This window comes from Giraffa tippelskirchi, chromosome 9, assembly GCF_054371585.1.
Source record: "Giraffa tippelskirchi isolate mGirTip1 chromosome 9, T2T-mGirTip1v1.2.pri, whole genome shotgun sequence".
NCBI lineage: Eukaryota > Metazoa > Chordata > Mammalia > Artiodactyla > Giraffidae > Giraffa > Giraffa tippelskirchi.
The window spans coordinates 153,092,281-153,117,206 of record NC_137283.1 but is presented as its reverse complement, the minus strand read 5'-3'; the positions used below and the strand labels follow the sequence as shown (position 1 = coordinate 153,117,206).

At 40.9% G+C, this 24,926-nt stretch overlaps 1 protein-coding gene and 1 long non-coding RNA gene across 2 annotated transcripts in view; one reads left to right on the top strand and one right to left on the bottom strand.

The window, feature by feature from the left end:
- Positions 1–1,158: 1,158 nt before the first annotated feature.
- LOC145521594 (uncharacterized) lies at positions 1,159–20,627 on the bottom strand. The gene is made up of 4 exons (XR_014065519.1): positions 20,252–20,627; positions 14,236–14,415; positions 9,137–9,212; positions 1,159–1,873 (listed from the first exon to the last, which is right to left on the bottom strand). It is a non-coding gene; the product is annotated as an uncharacterized LOC145521594 (long non-coding RNA).
- A 351-nt stretch (positions 20,628–20,978) lies between these two features.
- Positions 20,979–24,926, top strand: part of RGS17 (regulator of G protein signaling 17) — a 97,214-nt gene continuing 93,266 nt past the window's right edge. The window contains exon 1 of the mRNA XM_081530317.1: positions 20,979–21,141. The gene's annotated coding sequence lies outside the window, so the exon portion shown is untranslated. The remainder of the gene's footprint in view (positions 21,142–24,926) is intronic.

Genomic DNA, 24,926 nt, shown 5'->3' with positions numbered 1-24,926 from the left:
TATTACCATACCAAAGGAGAAAAAAAAAACGTCATTTCAATAGATGCAAGAATATTTGCAAAAATCAACTGGTATTCATGATTGTTTCAAAGCTCTTAGCCAACAAGAAATAGAAGTTGACCTCCTTAACCTGATAAAACAATCTGCCAACCACCACAGCAAAAATCATCTCAGATTGAAATATAGGTGATTCCTACTATCACTTAGGATACTCCAAACTAACACAATATAACAGGAAAAAGAAATGGGATGTAACTACAAAATGTTACAGAAAAATATGTCATTATTTGCAGGTGAAAAGTTCATGTTCCAAAAAAACAGTAGTAATGAAAATAATTATAATACTATCTAACATTTATTAAGCCCTTTCTATATCAGGCACTTTTCTAAGCTGTTTATATAAAGTATCTTAATAAAAGAGATAACTAACAAACATATCCTTTACCAAAAGATAATTTTGGGGATAAAATATCATAATTTTTAGAAGTCCAGGAAACAATAGGATACATGAATAACATACACAATAAAATAATGGGCCTGCAAATATTGAAATCCAGAAAGAAAATATGGAATTTAAAAGTTGAGTCCCAGATATAAATGTATAAATAGCTCACGTGGGTGTGTACCTGCTAAGTCATTTCAGTCTTCTTCAACTCTTTGTGACCCTATGGACTATACCCCCAGGCTCCTTTGTCCATGGGATTCTCCAGGCAAAAATACTGGAGTGAGTTGCCATGCCCTCCTCCAGGGGATCTTCCCAACCCAGGGATCCAACCTACGTCTCCTGTATCTCTTGCATTAGCAGGCGGGCTCGTTATCACTAGCATCACCTGGGAAGTCCATGAATAGCCTAGGATCAACCAAACAAATAATAAATAACACCTACGTGGAGAAAATTGGTAAATATCATTAAAGACATAAAAATACAAATAGAAAGATAAAAAAAAACCCTAAAAGAGAGGATGCAATATGATGTGTATTTAACTTCTCTATAAATTTATCTAGAGATCAGTGTAATTCAAATCAACATACTAATAGAATTTTTGCTAAAAACTGACAAATAGATTTTAAAATGTACATGAGAAAGTAAATGTAGGAAAATAGCCAAGAAGTTTAAAAAATAAACAGCAAAATGAGGAATCAGACTTATTTTGAAACTATGGTAACTAAACATTTTATTCCATAGATATAGACAAAATTATCAATGGAAATAACTTCAAAAACAGTAAAAACAAAAACTGAAGCCGCTCATAATATGGAAACTTGACATATGGCAGAAGTGGCATCACAAATTAGGTCACAGGGAACAATAAAACAATATATCATCCCTAATGGATTGAAATAAACAAGTGCAAAAACACACTAAATAATTTAGAACTCCTTGAAGAAAATATAGCAGAATATCTTCATGATATCAAAACAAGAAGAAATTTCTTAAGACGTAGGAAGTGCAAATTACAAAGAAAAATCCAGTACAAAATTATCATATCCATATAACAAAAGTAACTCTAAACAGGATTAAAAAACAAACGAAAGACTGGGAAATGCTTGAAATATATATAATATGCAATAGAGTATTTATCAGAGTATATTGTTGTTCAGTTACTCAGTCGTGTCCGACTCTTTGTGATCCCATGGACTGCAGGATGCCAGACTTCCCTGTCCTTCACCATCTCCTGGAGTTTGCTCAAACTCATGTCTATTGAGTATATAAAGAATTTCTACACATAAAAATTGAAGAAGTAGTAAGTGTTCAAACAGAATTTCACTGAGAAAAAAAAAAGCTCAGGTGAAGTTTTCAGCTTGTGTGCATTTAAACTGGGTCCATGTAACACATGGATGTTGGCCGAAGTGATGGATGCCACTTGTGGTTCTGGAAAAGAAAAAAATGAAGTGGAGTAGGAGAAGAAAGAAGAAGAGGAAGAAAACAAGATTGAAAAAGAAGAGAGGAAAAGGAGAAGCTTAAGCTTAGGAGGAAAGCATTTACAGTTTCGCCATTAAGCATAATATTTGTATTGTCACAGAATCTCCTGTAAAACTGAGGAAGTTCTTTATTTTGTCTTGTTGGCTAAGAGTTTTTGTCATAAACAAGTGTTGCATTTTTTTCAAACACTTTATCTCAATTCATTTAGATGATTATTTGTTTGTTCTTCTTTATTCTGTTAATATGGTAAATTATATTGATTTTTCTAATGTTAAAACAACTTTACCTTTCTAAAATAAACTTTTGGATTTATGTATCCCTTTTATTTGTTGGTAATTTGATATATTAATAATGTTACTGACAATATTTTCTTTACATTTAATGAGTGTTATTGGCATGTAATCATATTTTTTCTTAAATAAAATTGTGGTTTTGTATCAAAGTAGGTTCACTTTAGTTGAAAAATCAGTAGGTTTAAATCACTTTGAAATAGAGGAAAATCTTCCTTTATTTTCTGAAAGCATTGATAAACATTTGGAATTGCTTGTTTCTTAAGATTTTGTAAAATTCATTGGTGAAGCCATTTGGGCAAAGATTTTTATTGTGGGGAAAAATTCTAATTACATATTAAATTGTCTCATAAATTATGGGAAGGTCCTGATTTTAAATTTCTTCTTATGTATGATTAGATATTTTGTGTCTTTCAAGGATATTGTCCATTTCATCTGAGCTATCAAATTTATTGGGAAAAATCGTGTTACATTCCTTCATTATTCTTTTAATTGCTGTGCATCTGAAAAATTATCTGGGCTTTCCATCTTAATTTTTATAACTGTGTTTTCTCTCATTTTTCATTGCTAAGACATGAAAGAAGAAGTTTATCAATATTATTGATGAATTCAAAATTCTTGTTCTTGGTTTTCTGGGTCTTCCCTATTGTTTTCCTTTCTCTAGGTTTTCTCTCTAAACTTTATTATTTCTTTCCTTGTAACTTTTGATTTATTTTACTCTTATTTTTCTAGATTTTTAAAGTAGAAGATTATTTCACTGTTTTTATAACTGTTCTTGGCCCGATAATGTTTCCTGACCATAACTATTAATTCCCTGGAGAAAAGAGAAGTTAGGACTCAAATGCAGAAAGAACACACGCAACTTGGGACATTCTCACAATGCCTAGAAACTTAAGTACTGCAAGCAAAAGGTGAAACGGGGCCAAATGACTGCAAAATCAGGGAGATTAACCACTCAGTGAAAGCTAGAGGTTGGGCTAATAGGAGATAATTCCAATGCTATTAAAATTGCATTGCATCTCAACAATAAAGGACATAAATGGTAAGGACCTAACAGAAGCAAAAGAGATTAAGAAGAGCTGACAAGGATACACAGAACTACACAAAAATGGACTTAATGACCCAGATAGCCACAGTGATGTAGCCGCTCATCTACATTCAGACATTCTGGAGTGTGAAGTCAAGTGGGCTTTGGGAAGCATTACCACTAACAAAGCTAGTGGAGATGATGGAATTCCAGTTGAGCTATTTCAAATCCTAAAAAAAAAGATGCTGCTATAATGCTGCACTCAATATGTCAGCAAATCTGGAAAACTCACAAGTGGCCACAGGACTGGAAAAGGTCAGTTTTCATTCCAATCCCAAAGAAAGGCAATGCCAAAGAATGTTCAAACTACAATACAACTGTGCTCACTTCACATGCTAGCAAGGTAATGCTCAAATTCCTTCAAGCTAGGCTTCAGCAGAACAGGAACTGAGAAATTCCAGATGTACAAGCTGAATTTAGAAAAGGCAAAGGAACCAGAGATCAAATTGCCAACATCTGTTGGGTCAGAGAAAAAGCAAGAGAATTCCAGAAAAACATCAACTTCTGCTTCGTTGGCTACATGAAAGTCTTTGACTGCGTGGATCACAACAAACTGTGGAAAATTCTTAAAGTGATGGGAATATCAGACTGCCTCACTTGTCCCTGAGAAATCTGTATGCAGGTCAAGAAGCAACAGTTAGAACCAGAAAAGGAACAATGGACTAGTTCAAAACTGGGAAAGGAGTAGATCAAGGCTATATATCATCCCCCTGCTTAATTAACTTATATGCAGAGTACCTCAGGTGAAATGCCAGGTTGGATGAAGCACAAGCTGGAATCAGGACTGCCAGAAGAAACACTGACAACCTGAGATTCGCAGATGATACCATTCTAATGGCAGAAAATGAAGAGGAACTAAAGAACCTCTTGATGAAAGTGAAAGAGGAGAGTGGAAAAGCTAGCTTAAAACTCAGCATTTGAAAAGTTAAGATCATGGCATCCAGTCCCATCATTTCATGGCAAATAGATGGGGAAAATGTGGAAACAGTGACAAATTTCATTTTCTTGTGCTCCAAAATCACTGTGAATAGTGACTGCAGCTATGAAATTAAAAGACACTTGCTTCTTGGAACAAAAGCTATGACCAACTTAGATAGCATATTAAAAAGCAGAGACATCAATTTGCCAACAAAGGTCTGTATAGTCAAAGCTATGATTTTTCCGATAGTCATGTGCAGATGTGAGAGTTGGACCATAAAGAAGGCCGAGAGTGCCAAAGAATTAATGCTTTTGAATCGTAGTGCTGAAGACTCTTGAGAGTTCTTTGAATAGCAAGGAGATCAGAACAGTCAATCTGAAAGAAAATCAACCCTGAATATTCATTGGAAGGACTGATGCTGAAGCTGAAGCTCCAATATTTGACCACCTAATGTGAAAAAAAGTCAATTCATTCAAAAAGACCCTGATGCTGGGAAAGATTGAAGGCATAAAAGAGAAGGGAGTGGCAGAGGATGAGATGGTTAGATAGCATCACTGACTCAACGGACAAGAATTTGAACAAACTCCAGGAGACAGTGGAGTACAGAGGAGCTTAGCAAGCTGCAGATCATGGGGTCACAAAGAATCAGACACAGCTTAGCAACTCAACAACAACAACATACTTTAGAAATATTATTGAAATTGATATTAATCTGAACTAGATTGCTGTAAATTAAGATATTAATGGTAATCTGCAGGACAATCACTAATAACTCAAAAATAAATAGTAAAAGAAATTTAAAACAAATGGAAATTTTAATTAGTAAGTATCTATTTAACACTAAATGAAGACAGTAATGGAGGAAGTAAGTAACGAAAAAGATATAAGACATTCAGAAAAGAAATAGCAAAATGGAAGATGTAAACACTACCATATCTGTAATTACTTTAAATGTAAATGCAGTATTAAACTCTTCAATTAAATAGCAGAGGATGGCAAAATAAATTTTCAAAAATAATCCAACTGTATGCTGTCTATAAGAAACAAACTTCAGATTTATAAACATAAATAGTTTGAAAGTAAAAGAATGGAAAAAATATATACCATGCAAAGAACAATCAAAAAAACCCACCTGTGTGGCTATAACATGAAAAAAATAGACTTGAAAAAACTCGTTACGAAAGACCAAGAAAGACATTTTATAATGACATAATCAACACAGTAGCTCAGATAATATAAATCAGACATTATTTTTAAGAACTGAAAAAAAATGAAAAATATATTGAAAATGAGGAATAATATAGAAAACATTCTTTTATCATAAGGCAGTAAGACACAATTGATAACAGATGTTCAGTTGCTAAGTCATGTCAGACTTTGTGACTCCATGGACTGCAGCACACCAGGCTTCTTTGTCCTTCACTGTCTCCCAAAATTTGCTCAAATTCATGTCCATTGAGTGAGTGATGCAAAAATGCTTTTTCAGCTACAAATTCTTTTTTTTCGAAGGGGAAATAGAAATGTAAATTGTAATTGCTATAATAGAAAAAACATAATAAAAATTGCTCTAATGTTTGGGACATCACTTCAGCAATCCTTAATATAAAATTTATGAGCTCAAATATTTATAATAAAAATCAATCTCTATTATTGCTTACTTTTTGATTGCTATCTTGGTCTAAGTTTAGTTACAATTTACTGTTGTTAATGTCTGTTTCAAAATATTTTTCTTGCATTTTCTATAATTTCTGTAGCATTAAAAATAATATTGTGCTATTTGAACTTATTTTGAATTTGTTCTTTAGCTTTATATAGTGCCCTTCGTTGTTTCAGTCAGTGCATTTTAGTTTGAATTCTATTTTGTCCAATGCCAAGTTTGAGACACCCCCTTTCATTTTAATAAGTTTATTGTTATATATTCCTTATCTTTTTAATATCTCTGTTTTAGTCATGTTGTTAGCATATATCTCAGATTTTGCGTTTACTATGATCTAACCTGAAATCTTTTCTTGTGATAAGAGTGATAATTCTATTTACGTGTATTAATATGAAAGTCCTTTTGAGTCTCAAATGTGCTATATAATTTTGTTTTTTATTGAGTATATTGATGTGTGTGGACATTTATATAACTGGAAATAATAAAATTCTCTTCCAGTCTTTCCCTCCTTTCCTTCACTATCTAAATCTACTCATTGTCTTTTAATATGGTCAGATCTTTGCTATTTGATTTGTCATTTTAAATGATGTTCTTTCATTCTCTATTATTATTTAGGAAGAAGTTTGTGTGTTCTCTCCTTTTCCAACTTATCTCCCCATTCAGCCGTGCATATTTTGTCAATTCAGGTGTTGTTACACTGCCAAACCACACATATATATGCTACTGTTTCATTTATCACAAATTTAAAAAATGCTTAAATGCACAGTTTAATAAATTCAATGTGCCTCATCTATAATTTTGCCAAAAACTGTCTAATCATTTTTTGGTCGTCTAGATTTTGACATTTATTTGCAGCTCTGGAATCGGCTTTGGCTTAAGGGAATGTGGTAGCTGGTTTAATCTTCTATCCACACCACTAAAACCTTCTCCGAATCAGCAATAAGCCTGTTTCACTTTCTTATCACTTGTGTGTTCACTGGAGTAGCACTTTTAATTTCCTCCAAGAACTTTTCCTTTGCATTCACAACTGGGCTGTTTGGCTCAAGAGGACTAGCTCTCAGCCTATTTCACCTTTCAAAATGCCTGCCTCTCTAAACATAATTATTCCTAGCTTTTGATTTAAGGTGAGACACGTGCGACTTTCACTTAAACACTTAGGGGCCACAATAGGATTATTAATTGGCCTAATGTTAGTACCGATTTGTTTTAGGGAATAGGGGGTGCTGCGGAGAGGGAGATGGGAGATGGCCGGTGAATGGGTCAGTCATAACACCTACGAAACTTAAGTTTCCCAGTTTATATGAGCACAGTTCATGGTGCCCCCAAACAATTATGATAGTAACATCAAAAATTACTGATTGCAGATCACCATAACAAGCACAGTAAAAAACAAAAGTGTTTGAAATATTGCAAGAATTACCAAACCAAAGCATGACACAGAGACAGGAAGTGAGCAAATGCTGTTTGGGAAAATGACATCAACAGATCTGGTTAATGCAGAGTTGCCACAAGCGTTCAATTAGTGAAAAAAAAAAAAGCAGTATCTGAGAGGTGCAATAAAACAAAGCACTACAAAATGAGAAATGAGATATGCTTGTACATAAGGAACTTACACACCTGTGGATTAAGGTATCTATGGGGATTCTGGAATCAGTCCCCCATGGACACTGAGGGACAACTGATACATAAATGGTATATTATAGTCATATCATGGCATAGTATATTCTTACAATAGAATACTACATAGTAACAAAAATAAGTGTTCTATATCTCTTGAATCAATGTGGATAAACTCAAAATCTAATATTAAGTGAAAAAGCAAGTCATAAAAGAATGTGCTCTGCTTAGCCGCTCACTCATGTCCAACTTTTTTGATTTCATGGACTGTAGCCCACCAGGCTCCTCTGTCCAAGGGGATTCTCCAGGCGAAACTACTCGAGTAGGTTGCCATGCCCTCCTCCAGGGGATCTTCCCAACCCAGGCATCAAACCTAGGTCTCCAGTATTGCAGGCAGATTCTTTAGCATTTGAGCCACCAGGGAAGCCCAAGAATACTGGAGTGGGTAGCTTATCCCTTCTCCACGGGGACCTTCCCAATCAAACTGTGGCCTCTTGCATTGTAGGCAGATTCTTTACCAGCTGAGCTACCAGAGAAGCCTCATAAAAGAATACCTACTGTTTAATTCTGTTTATATAAATTGTGAAAAGAGGAAAAACTAAACAAAATGTTTTTCAGCAATATATTCATGTGGTACATAGAATAATACTCCCTCCAAAGATGTCCACATTTTAACCCTCAATACCTGGTAATATGTATCTTACTTGGGAAAAGAGATTTGAGGATGTGGTTAAGGACTTTGAGATGGGTGGATCATCCAGGTAGATTCAGCTACTGGGTTGGCCAGAAAAGTTCATTCGGATTTTCCTACGACATTTTACAGAAAAACGCAAATGAAATTTTTGACCCAGCAAATAATTACATGGATTCTTAAAGACAGAGAGTCTCTTCTCGCTGTGGTCAGAAGGAGACAAAGCAATTAAGTCACTTGGGGGGAGACTGAGTGTGACTAAGGAAGAAAGTCAGAGAGATGCAACATCACTGACTCAAAGATAGAAGATGACCACAAGTCAAGGAATGTGAGTGGTCTCTAGAAACTGGAAAGGCACAAAAGAGGCGCTCCCCTTGAGCTTCTGGAAAGAAAAGCAGCCTTGTCAACATTTTGATTTTATAGCCAGCGAGACCCATATCAGACTCCAAACCTACAGATTACATTTTTTCAGCCACGAGTGAGTTTGTGCTAATTTACTATGTCAGCAAAACAAAATGAATACAATATGCCTATGCTAAGATTTTTTTAAAATGTGTAAGAATGAATTAACAAAAACCCACAATCAGAGAGGGTACTCAGGGACAACGGAGGTACCAGGCCATGTTTTAATTCTCAAAATAGTAAATGCAAGGCAGTCATTATTTTTACTATTGTTCATTAAATTGTGCAGACACCTTATCATGAATGATATATTTTATATGTAAGAATGTTTTTCAAGGCAAAGCCACAGACGAGGGCTGATGCTACAGGTGAGGCATCACTTCACACCCTGAGTGGACACCTGCTAAGGTGGTAGATTTGCTCATCAACCCCATGACTAGATGGATGAGAGTCTGAGTGACTGCCAGGATACCTTTCTGCACATTCTTCCCTTGAGGATAACAAGGTCGTGGGAATTTCTCATGATCACGTGGACATTGTGAAACTTACCTGTGTTTGAGCCAACTTGCTGGCCTTCCAGCTAAGAGGACTGCCCACTCAGGGAGAACATTCCATCCACACGAGCCTGTGGGGGGACCATGAATGCCAGGATTTGGTGTTAGAGGACTTGTGGAAGTGCTTGAGCAAATGTAAGGGAACTGTATGTGGGTGCCCCTGCATGGACCTCCTAAGAACCCACATGTGTGCTCACAGACAACCAGTGACTGGACATGTGCCATACAAAGGAAAATGCCAGCCCATTAGTGTCTGTCTCCAAAGCACGTACAGTCAACAAGGAGAGACCAGTAGTCAAGAGATGTGAGCCCTTTTCTCTACTCTTCTCCTCCCTGACTCCCTCCAACCCAGTGAGGTTGGGTCTTAGATAGAGGAAGTGGGGAGAGAGTGACTGAGCAGACCATGCCCAATCTTCATTCCAGGTCCTTTGTGCCAAGAGCCTGTCCTGCAATGGGAAGAAAAAGATTTTGAAAGAGATAAATGGAAAGCTTAAACTGGGCGGAGGTCAGTTTAATAATGGAAAGTGACCAGATAATTATAGAACCTGCCCAAGATATCATCAAGGAATGGGGAAAAGGGATTTGACACAGAAAGGTTTAAGACTGTAACTGAAAAAAGAAAGCTGTGTCAACTGAATATTCTACCAAACTGATACTGCTTTAAAAAACAAAATACATAGGTAGCAAAGTGTCATGTTCAAGTTCAAAGACAGTGGGGATTATAGCCCCTACATCTAGTGTCCTGGCTCAGCCACTCTTGAATCCTAGATAATTTATCTAAGCTTTTTTTTTTCCACTCATCTAAAAATGTAGACTAAATCTGCCCAAAAGTATACCAGTTTGCTCAGTTTTCTAACGAAAGGTAATAGTATCTATTTTATAGTATTGAGGGTGGGACTAGTAAGGATTAAATCAAATTATAGACACCAAGTAAACACCAGGGTGCTTGGTATGTAGTGTGTGCTCATTGAATGTGAACTTTAGTGACTACCTGAGAGTTACGGAACTCAGAACTTAGTGAGACTTTCTGGAAATGGTGACTTCTGGGCTACAGGATGAATAATAGTTAGCCTGCAGAGAGGGGTCCCTGGAAGCCTAGGTGAACAGGAGGAGCGGGAGATTCCAGGCAGTGAGAACAGTACGAGCAAAGAAACAAAGCAGGAAACAGAAGCACTGTGATGTTTCAGGGGTGGGGAAGGGATGATGTACAAACATTTTCATGTTTAAGCTGTCAGTCAAGGAGACAAGTCTGAAAAAGACAGATGAGGACTAGATCACAAAAAGCCTCAAGGGCCCTTCTTTATATCCTTCCACGCTCTGCATCCCAGTAAAAGGTCCAAACTTTTCAGTTATTATACATACAACGTCCTTTTAGATCTGGCTTCTGCCCACTTTTCAAAATTCAAAAGCATATGCCATGCACAGACAGATAGATAGATGACTCCAGCATGACCTGAGATTTCCCAAATACATTAGAGGTGCCCTGTCACAGAGCTCTGCTCACATTATTCTTAATGCTTGAATCAGTCTTATTCCTCTTTCATGTGATAAATGCCTTCTTTCAAATTTAATGCATTTGGCACCACCAATGGGAAGACTTGTCATCCTTCTGTTCAAGGTCAATGAATATTTACTGGTCCTTCTTCATACATGGCACTGAGCAAGATGCTGAGGAAGCAAAGTCCTTGCCCACAAGAGTGAAAGTCTTCGAGGGAGATGGCCAAATAAATAGGTAATGACTAAACAGTATTAGGACTCAGATCAGTACAGGGCGCCCTGAGAGTCCTAGACTTCTAATCTAAACCGGTGGGATCAGAGAATGTTTCCCTCAAGCCAAGGATTCTCTTCCTCGTTCCTGTCACTCCCACGTAGATTCCTAGGAGAAGCAAGAGAAGAAGAGAAGAAAAGGAAGATGTGATAAAACCGATTGTGCTTTAGTCTGTGTCAGAAGTTATGATAAAGCACTTTCCAAGAAAGTCTTATATAATCCTCACAACAACCCTGTAAGACATCAAGTTATTATTCCCATTTCAAAGATGAAAAAACTCAAGTAACAGAGGTAACTCTACTGGCCAATGCCATCCAGCTAACGAAGGGGAGAGCAAAAACCCCAGCCTCCATCAGATGAACTTGAACTCCAGGCTGTAAAACACTGCAAGATGCTCTTGAAAGTGAAAGTGAAAGTCACTCAGTCATGTCTGACTCTTCGCAACTCTTTCATGGACTGTACAGTCCATGGAATTCTCCATGCTGGAATACTGGAGCCAATCCCTTCTCCAGGGTATCTTCCAATCCAGGGATCGAACCCAGGTCTCCCGCATTGCAGGCAGATTCTTTACTAACTGAGCCAGGGGAAGCCCCACGACATTCTTGGATAGCAGCAAAATGTCCCTATTTTTAAAAAGATGATGGTAGATGGAGGGCAATTAACACAATTTTCTATAAATATGGTTTACATGTCTTTCTCCCTCATCAGTCCACATCCTCCTAGACTCTGGGAGATTCTCTACAACATAGGAAATAGAGCCTATGTATTATTCACTTATTACCTACAGTCTCCAACGAATAGATGACTCAGAGTTAGCACTGATTAAATGTTAATTTGAATGCATGAATGCAGATATGAATGAACAAATCCTTAAATGAATGAATTCTCTTAAGAACTGGAAAGAAGTGAACACATGGGAAAAGCCACAGAACTTTAGGAGTTGGGGACAGCAGGGAGCAGGCAAAGGTCCAGGCCAGTATGGCAAGTTGCCGGCTCCAGAGAGGTCCAACAGTAGGCAACAGGCAGATGTCCTGGCAGCTAGGAAGATCTCAGTGTCAAGGATTTGGCATTGGGAAATGGATGGACAAGCAGGCAGGCAGGTGGTTGGCAGCAAGGACTTTGGAAGCAGGTAGTCGGTCATGCAGCACTAAAGCGGGACCTCATTGCTTTTAAGCACTTGGGTGATAGAGTGGCCCTTCTATTCCAGAAAACCAAAGCAGGCATTCAGAGGCAATGGGAGCAAAACAAAAGGAGGTGATCTGAAGCCAGGATCCAAGGTCAGAGCTGCACATTGGGGAGCTCTGATATATGCAGAGCCCACGGACTGTGCCTACAGGTCCCTCTGGATTGCCTCTTTCTGGAATCCCTTCTGCTCTTTGGACCAAGAGGCCCTGCAGGAACTGTTGGTTAAGCCTGTTTATAGCAATTTATTGGTCTCAGCTGTGGGGATAGGCGGGCTGTGGAAGCAGGAAGTTGGACACATCATTATTAAACGAAAGTTTCTGTGATCGGGCCAAAACCAGTGGAGTCATCTTTGATTCCTCAAATTCTTTTATACCACACATCCAAGCGGTCAGCAAATCCCGTAAGCGCTGCTTTGAAAATGTTTCAAGCATCTGACTACTCCTAAAGACTTCCACTGCTATGACTGTGGTCCACGTCACCATCATCCCTCACGGAGTTAATTACAATTGTTCCCTAATCCCACTCCTGGCTTCTGCTCTTGTCCTCCCTCCCTAGGTCATAGCCAGAGTGGTCCTATTCTCATTTCGCCCCATCTTCTATTCGGTTATTGTCTTTTTCTTTTCTTTTTTTGGTTGTCATCATTTTCTTATTGATAATTAGCAATCCTTTGATGCTGGGAAAGATTGAAGGCAGGAGGAGAAGAGGGAGACAGAGGATGAGATGGCTGGATGACATCACTGACTCAATGGACAGGAGTTTGAGCAAACTCCAGGAGAGAGTGAAGGACAGGGAAGCCTGGTGTGCTGCAGTCCGTGGAGTCACAAGGAGTCCGGCACAACTTAGGGACTGAACAACAACAATCTTTTAGGATGTTGTATTATATACACACTGCAAACAATCTTCTCAGAGGCTCTGCCTTCTTTCATGGCACTCTGCTATTCAAAATCCTTTGATGACTCTTCAATTCTCCAAAAGTATAAGCCAACATCCTGAGCTACAAGGCAGGACACGATTACCTTCTCTTTCTCTCTCTAACCTTATCTCTCACAACCCCCAACCCACCCTCCCCCAGATGTTCACTGCTGTTGTGACTGCGACAGACATACTCTCACCTCAGGGCCTTTGTGCTGGTTGACAGCTCTGCTGGAATATTCTTTATCCAAGGATCCACTAACTCAATTTCTTGCTCCCTTCATGTCTTTACTCAAATATCACTTTCTTAGTGAGGCCTTTTTGTTACCCTGTGTACAATTTCAGAATCCCTTTCAACTCAAATGTCCTCACACAATAACAGGTCCTCTTTTACTGATTTAGCTTTCCCCTTACAGTTGTCTAACTTACTATATATTTTATTTATTAACCTTGATTTTTGTTTGTCTCCATCACTATGAATATAAGCTCCATGTGGTTAGGGATTTCTATTTTTTTTTCCTTGTTAAGGGACGTGTCAAGGAGCTTTTCAAAGCCCTTAATATCCATTTGCCAAATCCCAAGAAATAAATTTAGAGATCAATTTCCATTATCCTAGTTTATTCATCAAGTGAATTCATTGTTTCCCAAGTACCAATGTTAAAGGGAAAACAACAGCTTGAGAGTTTCAAGAACTATTGTCCTGAGTATAGACAGCTCCCCCTTTTTCAAATTCATTGGACTCCCTATTGACTAGAACAGGGATTTCAAACACCAGACAAATATAACATGTTAGAAACATACCAGATATTGCTAACAATTACCATCATATTTCTTCCTTAATCTTAGGTGTGACTTCAGAATTCTACTCAACACAATTCTAGTAGATGTTAATTAGAGTTGGTGTGGAGATAAAATGAATTTGCCACATCTGAGATTTTAACCCCTCTCTCACATACTATGCTTTCTAACCCAAATACCCTTCTGCACATCTCAGGGTATATTACCAACGGTCTCTGATTTTTCTGAGTCATTCAAAGGGCCACAGTCACCCTTGAGCTCCCCAGCATGATCACCACTTCATTTCTTATGTTCTGATTCATATATGCAACCTTCACAGAGCCCTGCACAAGGCCTCATGTATTGAAGGTGCTTAATATTTTCTAAGTGGCTGTCAACCAAAAGTATATCAAGCAACTTTCTATTTAAATATGTTATATTCTCAATCTCACCTTTGGATTCTTACTGCAAATATGAAAACCATTCAAAACCAGTCCTGAGCAATACAAAGAAAGTTCTCCGGGTGCATTTCAATGGGCTACTTTGATCCTGTGTCATTTCTATGCTGTGCAGTTGAGAGTTCTGACGGTAAAACATACAATTTCCTTTTTCATCATTCTCTTGTCTCCCTCCTGGAAAAAAAATAAAAACAAATTAAGTGTTTTCATTGATTTCTTCTGGTAACTTCATGGAAGTAAAGCCTATCTCACTGGATTATAAATTCTCAATGAGCACTACAATATTTTCCACTGTATTTTTATCCCCCATGATGCCAGTACAGATGCTTTCTAAGAGCATTTTAAGTGAATGGGTGAATGAATGAATGAATGATTAGATGGAAGAAACTTGAATAGGCAATCATTTAGTATTAGGTAAATGATACTAATATTCAAATGTGAAGAAAGGTGAGACTGTACAGGATTTTCAATACTATATCAACATATCCACACTATAAAACTAGTCAAAGAAAATCAAGAAATCACGGAGACTTTAAGAAGCCTTTTGCAATGTGAGTACAGATTTTCTGATCTGCAACTTGAGTATGTTTCAACGTAGGACTCAAAAATTAATCACTTGGACACTTTTTAATACTAGACACCTTTAAAAAAACTAAAGTACAGGGCTTCCCTGTGGCTCAGATGGTAGAGTCTGCCTGCAATGCGGGAGACCCAGGTTCGATCCCTGTGTCAGGAAGATCCCCTGGAGAAGGAAATGGCAACCCACTCCAGGACTCTTGCCTGGAAAACTCCATGGACTGTTGCCTGAGGAGCCTGGTAGGCGACAGTTCATGGATTCACAAAGAGTTGGACACGACTGAGCGACGTCACTTTCACTTAGAAAAACTAGTCATTTCCATACACATAAATACAAAGATCTGTGTTGACTTTCTGCATCTCTGATCTTGTCCTGCCATTAGCCAAACATAGAAAAGATGGTGAGAAATTAAGTCACTGCCTCTCTCCCCTCTTCTTTCATCAAGCTCTGGAAGTAGGTCTGACAAGTTCAGTTCAGTTCAGTCACTCAGTTGTGTCCGACTCTTTGCGACCCCATGAATTGCAGCACGCCAGGCCTCTCTGTCCATCACCAACTCCCGGAGTCTACCCAAACCCATGTCCATCGAGTCAGTGATGCCATCCAACCATCTCATCCTCTGTCATCCCCTTCTCCTCCTGCCCCCAGTCCTACCCAGCATCAGGGTCTTTTCCAATGAGTCAGCTCTTCACATGAGGTGGCCAAAGTATTGGAGTTTCAGCTTCAACATCAGTCCTTCCAATGAACACCCAGGATTGATCTCCTTTAGGTCTGACAAAGCAGAAGCCTATTTCCCAATCAGGCAATCATTATCCAGAGACTTTTAAAAATCTCGCAATAATACAACATTGGCCATTAAGTTCTGGAACTTTTCTCCATCCACAAAGAATCTAACTGTAATAATTGATGACTATCACGTGCTCTAAGTGAGATAAACATTTTACTGTTTTTCCACGGCGGAGCAGAGGACTGTTGTCCAACATTACACGAGAGATCTGTTGTAGCAAACAGAACGTGAGTGTGTAGGATTCATCTACTGAGAACTTGTATAGAGTACTTAGTATGACTCAAAAACAACTCTGCATTGCCAAGCCATTGTGGGAATGTATGGTGTGCACAGTTGGGCATAACTAATAAAGACCAAATGAAGGTGTTTATATCTACTTCTGTGGACTCATTCAATGGCACTGAAATATAAATTCACCCGTGCTACTCTGAAAGAATATTACTGAGCCTTCTAAGTTCAATAACGGTCAGTTAAACAATTAAGGGGATATTAACAACCGATAATTTATTTAAAAAATAAAATATACATGAAATGTGTAACACTACATCTCATTTATATATTTGGGAGGCAGACTGTCTTTTCTTCCCTTTTTCTCATCTCCAAATGTTAATGAAGAAATACAAGGGTTTGTTTTGTCTTCTCTGATTCACTCTAGACACTTCTCTTTTTTTAACTTTATCGCTTCACTTTTTTCAACTGAAGTATAGTAGATTTACAATGGTGTGTTAGTTTCAGGTGCATAGCAGAGTGACTCCGTTTCCATCCTAAATAAGTTCCCCAATAAGAACCTGTCTCTGAAGTTTGATCAAAAGCAATTGAAGAAACATAATGAGCCCCATTTACTGAAAGTAAAGAAAAAATGTGTTTAAACAGTCAAACCATCCTTCCACTTTCCACTCTGGAGAATTTTGTCTGGATGAAACAATCCACTCTGGGGAAGTTTGTCTGGATGGAACAATCAGGGTTTCCTAGATTCAAGCAACACTTCTCCTTCCTCCCTCCATTTTCAAAAGAAAAGCAATCATTAAATAAACAAGCGTGGGAGAAAAGAGAGAATAAAATGTAAAGACGCTGCATAATTTCCCTCTGAAATAACCTTTGAAGGATACCAAATTAACTGAGGTAGATTCCTAATTATGAGTAAATGTACTGTAAATAGTCTGATGTTCTGTACTTTTCCAATTCCTCCTGTCTGCAAATACCTTGTGTTCAAATCTCCTGTGTGCCTCCTATCCCAAAATCTGCTGCTGTATCCAGACTCACTGAAAAACATGTGCAGAATGTCATGGAAATATTCATGATCAAATGCTGCTTTTCATATGTACCACACAGCTGTTTAACGATCCTAAGCCAAGGGAGCTCTGAAATTTCATATAAAAAAAAGAGAAGGCGTCTCCATGTCCAAAATGAACTGAAATCCATTTCTGAGTCATTAATAATCATTTTACATAACATTTTGTGAAATAAACTTGAAAACATAATGCCAGGCTATCATAGGCCTTAATACAGTTTATTGAATTGAAATATTGACTTGGCCATCATTTGCTATCAGCGGCGCTCTGGATAGTTCTTAAGACCCAGATATACACACAAGAGGCTGCAAGTGATGAAGATCATAAAGTGGCTGGTTCCACTCATTTCTCTAACACTCAGAATGTGGCAACTCATCCAGTTCCTAGAGTGCTGTCACTGAAGCTTCTGGCTAACATGTAAAGGATGACATAACACGCTACAGCTAGGAAAGGCAGTCACCAAGCAGTAACATTAGGATTCAGCAAGTAAATGATTAGCAGAACAGTCAAGTTGTCATAGGTGCAAATGACTGCCCAAACAGCCATGATTACAATTTAGGGACGTTCACAGAAGCAAGGATCTCTTTCTTATCAAGAATATTTGCTTTAAAGTTGGTTCTAGGAATGCTACTCTGCCGTCGAGTTGAAATGCACGTCATTCCATGGAGCTGTCTTTGACGAGGGGGCAGGGGAAACAAAATGGTCTATCTGTGTGCTTCTGGGACCCAAGAGATTCTGATCAGCAGCAAGGAGGGCCCAAGATGAAGTACAGGCAAAAACAGAATATTTTTCCTCAGTGTGTTATTTATTCATTCAATCATGCACTCATTCACTAAATACTGAGTATGTAGGATGTGTCAGATCTTGTTAAAACAATGAAAGACTCTCTTCTCGAGGGGGATGAGGAGATAATACACAAGTAAACAAATGCAAGCTGATTCAGAGAGTGAATAATGTGTGAAAGAAAACAAAGCAAGGGGATCCAACAGAGAAGAATGCCGGGGTAGACTACATTGGGTGGTTGGTTAGATAAAGCCTATTGGAGTAGATGATATCTCAGCAGAGACCTATGGGGTATTTAGGAGTCTACTATGTAAAGGGATGGTGGGGTTGGGGGAGGGGGAGCAGGCAGAGGCATCCAGACAAAAGGAGCAGCAAGTACTATAAGCTAGCCTTATTCGGGAAAGTAAAAGTCACAGGGCAATGTGGCTCTAGCACTCAAAACTATGGCCTATGGGAGCATGGTATAAGAGAACCAGGCTGGGGCAAAATTAAACAGAAACCTCTCTGCTGTGGTAAGGATTAGGGTTTGTATTTAAAGTGCAACAAAATCTCACTGGAGAGCTTAAAGAGAAGCATGGTGTGACCTGCTTATATTTTTAAAAAATTACCTGGCTACTGTTTGGAGAATGGGTTGACAGAGGCTTAGCCTGAGGTTACAGCAATGGGAAGGGAGAGAACTAGATGGACCGGGGACACCTTTTGGAGACGACAGGACTTGTTAATTAATTGGATCTAGGAGTAAAAAATTAGATGTGAGAGTTGTACCATAAAGAAAGCTGAGTGCTGAAGAATTGATGCTTTTAAACTGTGGTGTTGGAGAAGACTCTTGAGAGTCCCTTGGACTGAAAGGAGATCCAACCAGTCCATCCTAAAGGAAATCAGTCCTGAATGTTCATTGGAAGGACTGATGCTGAAGCTGATGCTCCAACACTTTGGCCACCTAATGCAAAGAATTGACTCATCGGAAAAGACCCTGATGTGGGAAAGATTGAGGGCAGGAGGAGAAGGGGATGACAGAGGATGAGATGGTTGGATGGCATCACTGACTCGATAGACATGAGTTTGAGCAAGCTCCGGGAGTTGGTGATGGACAAGGAAGCCTGGCGTGTTGCAGTCCATGGGGTCACAAAGGGTCAGACAAGACTAAGCAACTGAACTGAACTGAAGGATAAAGGGGACAAAATAAGGAGGATAACTAAATTTTTGGTGGGAGTGATTGGGTAGAAACAATTAGAAGAGCAATAGGTTTGGAAGGGGGTGGATATTTGGAGTTCTGCTTCTGAGAGCCTTGTTAAACATAGTAAGAATATCAATCTTGTAGAGAAAATAAGGAATGTATCCCCTAAACATTTACTCAGTACCTAGCACATAGTAATAGTTCATTAAAACTATCATAATTATCTTCAAGCAGAGATGTAAAAGGAGGAGGGCATGGCAACCCTCTCCAGGATTCTTGCCCAGAGAATCTCCATGGACAGAGGAGCCTGGCAGCCTACAGTCCATGGGGTTGCAAAGCGTCAGACACAACTCAGCGACTAAGCACAAACACAGAGATGGAAAAGTAGTTGAGGATGTGAAAGAACTCTGTGAGAAGTCAGGTGGAGATATAAATCTGCAAGTTATATAGAATGTAGTGCTGCTCAAACCATTTTTTAGAGGAGGACTTTTTTATTTTCGATGTATCCTGTGTGGACCAATATTCTAGTAAAATTCAACAAAAACCTTTACAAATAAGATAAAACAAAGTCCAACTAACTAATGTGCTTGGATGCCAAGGCAATACCAAATTGCTATCATTTTCTTCTCAATTTCTTCTCTTTCCTCTCAATTTCTATAGGTATCTCTCACTACAGATGAATATGGAACAATCTGCAGACCAGCACAGGCCCAGGGAATACCCTGTGAAGAGCACTAGTACTCAAAATTAGGGTTAGCTACAGAGGAAGGCCCTGGAGCAAGCAGAGACCCTATTCAGTGGAGAAAGCAGTGGGTGGGGGAGTCTAGGTAGGCGTTCAGTAAAAGAGCCTGAAATAATGATAACAGTGTTTGAATGTATGAACACACAGCACTGGGAAACCATATACATTTACAAGTGCGTGGGTGCTCAGTCCAGTCTAACTCGACGACCTCAGGGACTGTAATCTGCCAGGCTTCTCTATCCATGGAATTTTTCAAGCAAGAATACCGGAGTGGGTTGCCACGTCCTACTCCAGGGGATCTTCCCTACCCAGGGATGAACCCGGGTCTCCTGTGTCTCCTGCATTGGCAGGCGGATTCTTTAGGGGCTGATTTACCTGCGAAGCCCATATTTACAGGCAATCAGTTTTAAATAAGAATGAGGGGGGAAAAAAGCCTAATCATTCCTGCCAGGAACTCATTTCTCTTCCCACAGATGTCACATCTGAAGAGAGAGACACCCGCTTCCCTAATTCACCCTCACAAACACTTCAATCTAATCATCGGAGATGCAATCTAACGCTCAGGATGCAGTAAGTACCCAAAGCTTCTTCACTTTCAAGCTGGGCTCCGCTTGCGAACTGCACAATTATCAGACCTGGTCGCTATGGAGCTGACCTGGAAGGATGCTTCCGGCCCGAGCATCAACACCTCAGCTAGTAATCCAGAACTCTTGCCCTGTCATCAGCTTCTCTCACTCAAAACTCTGGCTCCAGGTGTCCTGATGTCCGAGACAAGACATATGCCCAGGCCCGAGAGAGAGCATCTGAGATCATTCTTAGGGAAGAGGGTCAGATTCCGGGCTGAGGGCTTCGGTAAAATAAAGAAACCCTTGAGAAAAGTAGAGTCCTCTGGGAAGCAACACTTGCTTAATTTAACCTCATACTTCTCTGAACCCCCAGAGACGGCTTCCAATGGGACACTTCCCCCCACCCCCCTTCTTGCACCTGTTTTGTTTCTTAAAAGACAGGCTTCCGCTTTCACATCATCTCCTAAACCGCAAGATGAACGCGGGCTGCGGGGGAACCTGAAGTTGGAAGGCGCCTAGGCGCCAGAGCCTGTCTCATCCAGGGAGGTTCCCAGGTCTCCAAGGTGCCCGCGAAGCCGCGGACCCCAGGGGCGGCGACCCAGAGCTCCCCACCGAGCCTCCAAGCGCAGCGGGCGCCGAGGCGAGGCGGGCGCGCGGGGGCCGGCGGCCCGGGAGGGGCGGGGCGGTGACTCACGCGGCCGGGGGCCGCGGCCGCACCTCCGGCCGAGCGGGGCGAGGGGCTGCGCCCGCCCGCGGGGCGCATGCGCGCTGCCGAGCGGCGCCCGCTCCCTCCCCGCCCACCTTTCCCTCCGCCCCCTCCCCCCCCCGCCCCTCCATCCCCGCCTGGCTCCCTCTCTCCTCGCCCGCCGGGTGCTGAAGTTGGGCGGATGGCAGCAAACCGGCTCCGCTAGAGGACCGAGCCGCTCAGCCCCGCGCCCCCGGACCCATCGCTGCGCTGCCCACACCTCCAGGCGACTGGGTAAGATGTTGCCTCCGATCGTGAGCGGTGCTAAGTCAATGGCATCAAAATGTCTGCTTTGCACCGATGGGTGCATTTTTTTTTTTTTAAAGGTAGTAGGGGGTGGGTGCGGAGGGGAAGGAAAGAGGGGGCGGAGAGTGCAACTGTCGGTGTGCCGGCGGGGGAGTCGGCCGGCGCGGGGGGTCTCTGGGCCGCCCCGGGGCCCCGCTGGAGGAAGCGGGGGCCGCGCCGCGGGTTTGGGAAGTTGAATCCCGCGTTGCAGCCTCGGCGCGGTGCGCTCGTCGCCCTCCGGCTGCTGCGGACCCGTTGGGTGAGCGTCCTGCCCGCCCCGGGAACCTCGGGTCGGGTTCCCCCAGCGGAGAGCCGGTCGCCTTGCGGATCCGAGCGAGGGCCGGGGGGCGGCGGCGGCGGCGGGAGACCCCGCGGGGGCGCAAGGTCCCGCCGATTTGGTCGGCTGCTTGTTAGCAAACCGAATGTGAAATTGACAGCGTCCAATCGAACGAGCACCTCGGGGTGGTATTTTCTTCTTTCTTTACCTTTGGGAAAATGCAGGTGGGGAAGGTGTAAGGGGAGGGGGGTGGGGTCGGTGCAAAAATGCATACCTTGAGCGTCGGTAAAATAGCTGAGGTGTGTGTGTGTGTGTGTGTAGGGGATGGGGGCCTCTCTTTTGTTCTTTCCCCTCCTTTAGGTCGGAGGGAAGGGAGTTCCAGTGTGCACTGCTTGGGGTAGATTTCACAGCCATCCAGGGCCGAGGAGGTGGAACGCCCACCAAACCCCTAGCCGCTGCCCGGGTGGGTGTATCCCGGACTCTTGCTATAGGTGATGCTGATTCTTTCTGTTATCGCTAGAATTCCCGTTTAATAGCGGCTGACTCGCCAGCCTTCCTCCTCCTCTGCCTCTTCTTGTGCTGCGGCAGAGGCTGGGTGCAGACACTCGGCCGTTTCCTCTACTCCCTACCTCCCTGTCTCTGAAAAATGTCGGAGGACTTGAGGATGGCGGAGAGACAGAGCTGGTCTCGGAAACCACGGATGGGGAGATGCTCCTGGCGAGCGAGAGGCTGCTGGCGGGGCTTCCCCGGCAGCCCGCGCCAGCCTCGGGAGTCTCTGGGCTCCGGAGACAGAGCAAGGGTCGCCTTGGCCAAAAAAGATGCCCACTGTGCGGGAGACACGCCCTGCGCCCCCCGCCATCCGGAACCCCTGAAGGGACACCCACTCACCTGGGACAATCTCGGTCGCTCTGGCAAGACTGACCCTGGCTCCTGGCATAGTAGTTTTCCTAACCACTCTGACCTTTCCGTAAACGTTTCCTTCTTTAAAAAGAGGCACTCGAAGGTTTGTCTGGAGAACTTTGCAGTCTTCCCACAGTTGTTTCTTTTTCTTTTTAAAAATTGTTATACAGCCAGACTCTTCCCATCATGGGATGGTTGTCACAAATAATAATGAGAGCAATCTTGTAGTTTGATTCCCGTTTAAAATAAGCATTTCTGAGACTGTTGTCTGCATTTCCGGCATTCACACACACTGGTTTTCCGGGTGATGAACCCTCTGAAAATCATTTAATTGGAGAAATGAGAAACAGTTTTCACTCTTGTAATAAGAAATCTGTCTGTCTTGGTTTCATAGCTTCTAGACATTATGTGTATTAAATACTTTCGAAAACTGCGAAACACTTTGGGTAAATTGTATTGTTTCTTGTGACAACAATAGCAGTTGTCTGTGAAACATACATTTAGCACTAATATCTAATGAAAAGCTGATTTGTATTCATTAATTCAAATGAATGAGTCCTTTGACCTCCTCCAACTAAGTTACTATTATTAAGCTGTTTTTTCTGTTAGCATGAACTAAAACAATGATTAGCACACTCATGGGAGAGTAGGCATTAACTATTTTAATAATCTAAAAACTGTATTTAAAGAAATCATGGTAGGGTAGTTTATTTACAGTTTTTGGAGATGAGAAAAGTGCTTATTTACAAAGGATTGGATGGTATCATTTATTAAATGAGATGAATCTCCATGACAATGCCACCTGATCTCAGAGCTGGGGGACACTTATCCTTCTTCCTGAATTTGTAGTCTGAAAAATTAAGAGACCCACCTAATTTACAGAGCAAGCAACAAAAGGTGTCTGTTGTGCCAAATTCTACCCTCATGCGCTGGGTCCTCAACTCTTCCCTGGGTTTTAGTCACTACGAAAGAGAATTAACAAAAAGAGTTAATTTGCTATTCCTGTTCATTAATAAGGCATCCAGCTTTTCCTGCTCAAATAGATATCTCTCTGCCTTTAGGGATCTTTCTACAGAGATCTGGGCTTCCATGTTGGCTCAGATGGTAAGGAATCTGCCTGCGATGCAGGAGACCGGGGTTCAATCCCTGGGTCGGAAATATCCCCTGGAGAAGGGAATTGCTACCCACTCCAGTATTCTTGCCTGGAGAATTCCAAGGGCAGAGGAGCCTGGTGGGCTACAGTCCGTGGGCTCATAAAGAGTTGGGCACGACTGAGCAACTAACACTTTCACTACAGTGTCCTAAACATCTTAGACTTTTTAAAATAATAATAATAGTAATAATTTTTAAAAATTCCTTAACATTTCTTACCACTAGGGCCAGGGCCTTTGAAGAAAAAGAGAAATGTTTATATCTTCACCCATTTGACCTTATTATAACAGCCAAATCCAAAAGTAAATTGATAAAAATTCCGATTGACTCAAGAATTATAAGTAAGAAAGCAGTTACCTGTTAATTTGCAGTTGTAGAGATAGTGGCCTTCATATTAGAAATCTATTTGCTAAAAGACATGGGCTTTTCTGGAAAGGGAAAGGTGGGCATGGATAAGGAAATACAGAGCCAAGAGAGATGGGAACCTATCCAACTGCATTTCTGCTGAGAATTCTTTTTCTGATAGCCCAACTCTGCTTACTTAACAATGGAAATATATTGCACCACCCAGAAGGGCAAATACAAGGACCACTGTACACACAGTGGATGAGAATGAAGTTGCTTATGTGCTGTGCTTGTGCTCAGTCGTGTCCAACTCTTTGGAGCCCTTCGGATTGTAGCCCACCAGGCTCCTCTGTCTGTGGGATTTTTCAGGCAAGAATACTGGAGTGGGTTGCCATCTCCTCCTCCAGGGGGATCTTCCCGACCTAGGGATCAAAACCACATCTCCTATGTCTCCTGCATTGCAGGTGGATTCTTTACCCACTGAGCCATCAGGTTACACGACAGTAAAAAGTATTTTATTTCATTTGATTATTACAGGTCGAGTATAAACGTGAATTCATTATAGAGGTTTAAAATTGTATGGTATTTCCAGGGAGTGACCTGGATCCTCAGAAATACTATAAATGTTTATGGAAGTGTTAAAGAAATGAAACAGTCCTTAGATTTAGGTAGCCAGATCTTTTAATGTTAGATTATATTTACCCTCACCATCTCTTCCCATCTCCACTTTCCCCCCAAAGACTTCCCTAATATCCAAAAAAATTCCTTTCTCTTGTGATTCCGGCTGCTGTGCCAATACCTAGCACAATATCTGGCAACAGGCGAATATTAGAGAAGAGTTTATTCAATGAATGAATTTTGCAGAGTTGGCATGGATCACAAAAGTCTTCCTTGATTTTTACATTTGTTTAGAAGAGTGCTCATGTTCATTACCAAATATACTAGTGTGAGATTCTAAAGATCACGTTCATAGTCCTACATCTTTGAAGGAAGCCATTTTTAGAATTGTCACTTTGTGAATATTCATGTTTTTGCCATAATACTGCTATTGTTGATCTGT